General features: G+C 43.3%; 1 pseudogene; it reads left to right on the forward strand.

Annotated features, from left to right (window-relative positions):
* Positions 1-1,437: 1,437 nt before the first annotated feature.
* Positions 1,438-1,557, forward strand: LOC135052633 (5S ribosomal RNA; annotated as a pseudogene).
* The last annotated feature ends 5,899 nt before the right edge of the window (positions 1,558-7,456 follow it).

Raw genomic sequence — 7,456 nt, forward strand, 5'->3', positions numbered from 1 at the left:
TTGCATTGTTATTAGGGTGCATTTTTAAGTGAAAAAGATGCAATAAAGGCTCTCAGTGTAAGCTGTGCCGCATGGACCTGGTGCGCCAAGAAGGGATGTTTGGCGTGACTGCAGCAATAGAGTTTGAGGATACATCTGTATGTGCTGTTTACTAATTTCATTTAATTTCAGCCTTTTTGTATTTTTGGTGATTATTATGTGTTGATCAGGTTGTCATTCGTATCATACCATTTTGCCTGCTGTTCTTTATTCTGCCCTCATTTCCCCTTTAATGCTCGCCCCCTTTTTCTTTACTGTTAACATTTTATTTATTTTACGTTTTTCATATTGTATACTAAAAGTGTTTTAATAAAACTATTTTGTGAAAAATAAAAATATATCTCTGCAAGCTAAGAAGTACAGTATGGGTAACGCTTGACTAATCCTGTCTGGTACTTTGTTGCTGAAATTATGGCAGAATTGAATTGATTGGTGCAAGTAGAATGTTTTTCTTAGTGGTACTGATAGCGCGCAGTGAAGGTGGGCGTGGACATGTGTCATGAGGGGGAATGGTCACACGACACTAGGGGAGTGGCTACATGACAATTGGGGCATGTCCCCCTTACACAGTCCCTTTTCTTTGCACTGCGGTGGCAGAGAGGAGAGCACTGTGGCCCCTCAAGCACTGCTCCTCCGTTCACCCCCCCTGACCCAACCAGCATTGCTCCTCTGTCCAACTCCCCTGAAACCCCCAGCACTGCTCCTTCCACCTGCTTTAAGTATACCCCCTTATCATTGTTCCTTCAGGCTCCTTTCAGCCTCCCAGTACTGCTCCCGCACCACTAGTCTCCTTTCCTCTCTGACCAAACACCATTCCTCATCATTCTCTATCCTATACCTTGGGGCAAGATGGAAGAAAAGCAGAAGTGAGTGACCATCAGTACAACAGGGACTATTTCTGTGACCTCAGTGTGAATCTTTAATATAAGGGGCTAGATGCGTCATCGCTTGGAAAGTGATAAAATGGAAAGAGAAAAAGCACCAGCCAATCAGCTCCTAGCTGACATGTCACAGGCTCTGTTTGAAAAATGACAGGATCTGGTTGGCTGGTAGTTTATCACCCTCCATTTTATCACTTTCCAAGTGATGACACATCTATCCCAAGATCTTTATTCTCTGCCATTTATTATCAGCATTAGGCTAACCGGTAATTCAAAAGTGGCACCCAATATGAACTTATGCTCTGGCGGTACTTACTGCTATTGAAGTATATATGTGTGTGATATACAACACATATTTGGTTACCGCTTTTTGTCAAAATTAACCCTATTATCACATGCATTTATCACTTGATTTATAGATAGGCCTGTGTTCCAACTTGTTATCAGCAAAACTCACATTGCTCAATTGAGTAATACTTACCAATCAATACATTGTTACTATAAGGGCTAATGGTAAAACTGCGGACATACCCCACTGGAGATGCCCAATATCATCTGATCTTGGAAGCCAAGCAGTGGAGGGCCAGGCAAGTATTTGGATGGGAGACCACCTTGGAACACCCAGGTACTGCAAAATATTATCGTCTGCCATATATCTCTCCCTCACTACTAGGGGATATCACTGAGCAAATCAATATATCTAACAATTTTGCCTCTGACCTATGATTCAATTTCCTGCAATCTTTTTTCCCCTTTGGGATCTTATGCAGAATAATGATGGTCATATTAAAATGCAAGGGCAACATTTTGACATTATAGTGTTCACAATATATTTGATCCAGCATTTTTGAACAATTATAGCATTCATTCATTTCTCTTCATATTTTCGCTTATTGTTAGCTGATACATATTGGACATATTGGAACGCCCTTATATTAAATAGCAATCTATTAAAATTGTCATGATTTTAACAGAATTTTGAATATCAAAGCGTTCCTCTGATTAAGGGGAACATTTACTAAGCAGTGATAAGAGCGGAGAAGTGAGCCAGTGGAGAAATTTCCCCATCAACCAATCAGCAGCTCTGTATCATTTTATAGTATGCAAATTATAGATGTTACTTCAGTGCTGATTGGTTGCCATGGGCAACTTCTCCACTGGCTCACTTCTCCACTCTTTTCACTGCTTAGTAAATGAAATGTACCCCTCAGAGTGATCCCCAACAAGAGTCTTCTTCTTTTCTTTCTCTTTAGTATTTAGCTTGATACTCCAGACTCAGGGGAGCACCACTGATGGTTACCAGAGATACACCTTGTAGACAAGATTTGGTTCTTTAGTGTATGGTTGCCATATTAAGAAACTTATTCTGTAATACAAATCAGTACTATCAGAGGACTTTCATCTGACATGCATTATATATTTTTTCAAACTAGTACGGTTTCCCCCATAACTTATTGCCAAACACCATTCCTATAAGCTTCTTTCACCACCACCCCCCTCCCCCCACCAAACACCATTCCCTCATTTCAGCGGCAAGCGGACTTGAATTCGGCAGACACGGCAGGCCTGCCCGTCGGCATAACTTTGATTAATTGGAAACAAAACTTATATGACAGCGGGGCAGGGGTCAAGTGGTATCGGGTACCTGCAACATATTTCTTAGGGGTAAGCCGTACCTTGCCGTACCCCCACACTTGCACCACTGAATTTGGTAGAAGACAAAGAAGATGAACAATGTATTGCAAGTTAATTACAATTGCTGCTGCCATGTGTGCAGCCAGCTTGCCTCAGTGGTGTCACTGATCCCCCATCCACCAGGGACGTGCAGACAGGGGAGGCAGAGCCTCCCGTCATTAATGATTGAAATAATACAAAAAAGATACTTATGACACATATTCTGTGTTATAAGTATGTGCTTTAGCCTTGATATTATTTTAATCATTTCTATGTGAAAGGGCTGGAAGCGGTGGGCAGGGCCAAGCATTGGGCAGTGAAAGCCCATTAAAAATAGCAGCAGAAGGGGCACTTACTAGATGTGCCTCTTTGACAGGGATGTGCTCTCAGCCCATATGAAAGCACGCCCCTGTCACTAAGACTGATGTGATTGGGCAGATTCGGGGGGGAGAGGGGGCACCAAGGCAACCTAGGGCACCATGTCCCTAGGTTGTTTTTTTTAATAATTATTTTTATTTACATATGCAGCCGTCCACTAGCCCTTGCCCCATCCATCCCCCAGTAACGCAGTTACTGCTGCTATCACCATTTCCCTAGCGTCACCCTCTTCCTGTCACCGTCTCTTTGGCATCACCATCTCCCTGTCACCCATATCTGGCACCGACTGCTGTCACCTTCTCCCTATCACCCTCTTCCTGTCACCTTCTCCCTGTCACCAGCTCCCTGGCATCATCCTCTCCCTGGTGTCACCCACTGCTGTCACCTCCCTGTCAACCACTGCTGTTACCTTCTCTAATTCAACCACTGCTGTCACCCTCTCCATGGTGTCTCCCTCTCCCTGTCACCCACTGCTGTCATCCTCACCCTGATGTTACCCTCTCCCTGTCACCCACTGCCATCACCCTCTCACTGGCATCACCCTCTCCATGACATCCTCTCCATGGCATCACCCACTGCATCTCCCTGGCATTTCTCCGTCACCAACTGCCTCTCTCGGTCACCCTCTCCTTAGTACCACCCTCTCTCTGATGTCACCCACTGCTGTCACCCTCTCCCTGGTGATACCCTCTTCCTGTCACCCACTGCAGTCATCCTCTCACTGGTGTCACCCTCTCCCTATCACCCACTGCCTCTCTCCATCACCTTTTACCTGTCACCCTCTCCCTGTCACCCACTGCCTCTCACCTGCATCACTGTCTCCCCATCATCATCTCTCTCCTGTCACCCTTTGCCTTTCCAAGGCATCACCTTCTCCTTGTCAAATGACCATGCCCCTTGTTCTGAGTCCACACCCTCATTGCAAGACCACACTCACTTTTCCAGGAGTACGTGTACCTTCTGCGCACGCAGGGACAGTAGCAGGCATCGGCTTGGGGTGGTAGCGGGTATCGGCGGGACATGGTGGACATTATGGCTACAGTGCCTCACCAGCCACTGACCTCACCGCATGCCACTGCCATCCACTTAGCAAAAATATGCACTGACATCTAGAACACCTTTCATCTTCATCTGAACCATTTCCCATTAATACTTACTTACCAAGAAATGACATACAGATTGTTGCACAGAGTCTGTTTGTCCCCCAATAAATGACATCAGATAGGTCTGTCTGAGAATAACAGCTGACCAAAGTGTCAAGCTCAGGGGGTTCTCAAACGCAGTCCTCAAGGCACCCCCAACGGTGCAGGTTTTATATCCATGGCTCAGCACAGATAGCTAAATCAAAATGACTGAGGTGCTACTTAAGTCACCTGTTACCTGTCACTAAAAACCTGGAATGTTGGGTTCCCTGAGGACCGAATTTGAGAACCTCTGGTCTAGCTACAGATGCAGTTCATTGTTTTTGAGACTGCCAATATATTTCAGTAATTTCGGAAAGCCTAATTAATTATGGCAATTCTATTTTAGACATATCATCCCTGAATTCCGAGAATTTCCAGAATTGATTACAACAAAAACCTATTACTACTCTTAGGCCAAAAAGCTGTCCTTCAACAATGGATTCATGGCACTGCAACAGCTTTAGATATGGCCACCTCTAGATTACTTTTTGTTTGCCAAGTGGACTGGATGGAAACAACATTGAACAAAGGGCCTAATTCAGGTTGGATCGCAAATAGTGATCCAACCGCAATATTTTCGATGGCCCCCACTGTGCAGCTCCCATCCTGTGCGTGTGGGTGCAGTTAATGCTAATTGTCACGATCCTAGGCACGGTGATTCCCCCTATACGCCAATCTACGAAACCCTGCCACATGACACCGCTACTGGATACCTGAGCACGTGCGTTAATTTCAACTTGGTCACTGTTAAGTACGTTTAACTTTCAGGAAAAAGCAATACCTTAATACACAAGTGTTCGGGCTGCTATGACCATTCAGACTGAAGTCTGTTATGGCCTGCAAGTCCGTAAGTATGTGGCGAACCAGGCGAGCTCCCAACTGTTAAGTTCATTTAACTTTCAGGAAAAAGCAATACCTTAATACACAAGTGTTCGGGCTGCTATGACCTGACAATGTCTATAATATTTGTCCTATTAAAAACACGTTAAAGGTTAAAGAACACAGTATGCAATTGGCGCAAAAGGTACCGCAAGGGTATGTGCAGACGCTGTGCACAGGGTGTGAACACAGGCATTGCAGATACTTACAGAATTAAACTAGAATAACTATACCTTAAGGAATGTACTAATACTGTAAACCTCTGTGTAGTGATAGGGTGTAAATGCAACACAGTATATCCTTATTAACTCAAAAGCTGTTCGAGCGTCACCGACGCTCTGAGAATACTTAACACTATAAGAAATACACAGATACCGTGCTTAGGGTCCAACGCCATATATATATATTATGAATGTTATACCTGCAAAAGAATTAATACAATACAAGTCATACACTACAATATAACATAGACTAACTAACCAGATAACTACACAGGAAATACAATACAATACAATTACGTTTTAAGGGAAAATAAGAGAGAAAGAGGAGAAGAGAGAGAGAGAGAGAGATATGGCTCACAATAACAATAAGTACAATATGATTGCAGCGAAGCTTACACATGTGAGGAACAATCGCTGTGCAGTTAGTCAATGCTGAATACCGCATGGGATGGAAGCTAGACTCCATTTTGAGAAAGCCCCCATGATTCCAAAGACTGCACCACATGGTTGAAAGGGGGAGGGGAAAATACCCGGCAGCAGCCATTTTAGATTTGCAGGTCCAAACACATGGCACTCTCTGCTACACCACAATCACATAGCAGAAGACACAAGACTCCATTTTATTCCAAAATGTCCAAGCCTCAGAACAATGCATATGTTCTGATTTTACAATTCCAAACCATCTAAATCACCTTTCACAATTTCAATCCAACTTCCTAGAACCATCTTATTCAATCTCACATTCCAAACAACTTCAGTATCTCAATAACCAGAGCATATGAGCTATCACAAGACCAGACCACCAGGTACCCACAAGTATCAGCCTGCCACTGCTACAAGCACATATTCAAAAGTACTGCATGGTCTTATTCATGATTAACAAGATATATTATAACAAACCAGCACAATCTATTTTAAATCACCATAGGCAAACAAATACCACAAATACTATGCTACAGATTGTCTACTGTTCCAATTCATCACAGACTTCACAGAGTATCAACACAAACACATATTTAAAACTATTCTATGCCAATCAGCCATGAGATATTGAGATTATGATACTTAGCCTTTAGTTTGGAGGTCAGTCCTGGGGATGTAGCCGCCATGCTGCTGGGTGCCAGGTAGCTGTGTGAGTAGCTACAGTATATCTGTCCTCAGAGGCCCCAAGCAAACTGAAACTGACTTCTTTTCTAGCCATGCCTGTTTTCCTAGTTCCTGGGGGAGGGGTCGCTCTTGCTTTGTATATGCTAATCAGGTTCAGCCCTGAAAACTTTCTAACAAAGTGATCTTAGCTTTTATACATATAATCATATCTATCCGCTGCAATGTCCCACAACTTCACAACAAGCCTCAAACTAACCCACACATCAATCTGTTTGCTTCAATACCAAACATGACGGGCGCATCTGGTTCTGTTCAAATAATACACATTCATGACATCAATTCATCAGCCAATTCTAAATCTCCATGATGTCTGGTGCCCGACATTATTATAACCATGTACTGTATGAAACAAGCGCCGAATCCATCTCCGTGCCATGTCCGAGCAAATGCGTGTGTTACTATATATTGCTGTGCTCGCTGCGCATATTTGCAAGTATAGCGACTTAAATGTGTGTAGTTTGTATGTTCTCTCTACGTAATATTTTTGACTTTGACAGTCCACCCTTTGGCAGTCACCAATAACTGCCACTTCCTAAAACATTTCAAAAAGAGAATATATGTCATATGTAAATACATTTCTATGATTGGGTAAGGGAGGAGAGAAGAAGGTGGGAAAAAGGTATGACCTAGTGAGATAGCAGAAGCATGTGTGTATGAATCCATGTTTGGGGGGTCATGTATCATCGTGCCGTACGTGTTTTAAATCAAGCTTCGAGGTATTGCGAAGTATACATTTGAATTCCTTCTTATCCCGTGGTACGGGTCTGTGGATGGGCTGTCAAACTTTACCGAGCTCTTTTCGGCTGTGGTTGTAACAAATGGGGAGCACATTTTAGTTGATGATACATGAATGGGGGAATATGTGATTGCTGATATCTGTGCCTGTATTCCCTATCGACTATGTGTGTAATTACCTGAAGGTTGTAGAGATGAAGAAAAGACATAATTACGGTAAATGCAGTGGTATTCTATGTCAGGTAAATGAACATTTGTCGGTTGAAGTCTTGTTCGGTGTCTGTTGAATGCAGTCTTC

Source organism: Pseudophryne corroboree, chromosome 2 (genome assembly GCF_028390025.1).
Source record: "Pseudophryne corroboree isolate aPseCor3 chromosome 2, aPseCor3.hap2, whole genome shotgun sequence".
NCBI lineage: Eukaryota > Metazoa > Chordata > Amphibia > Anura > Myobatrachidae > Pseudophryne > Pseudophryne corroboree.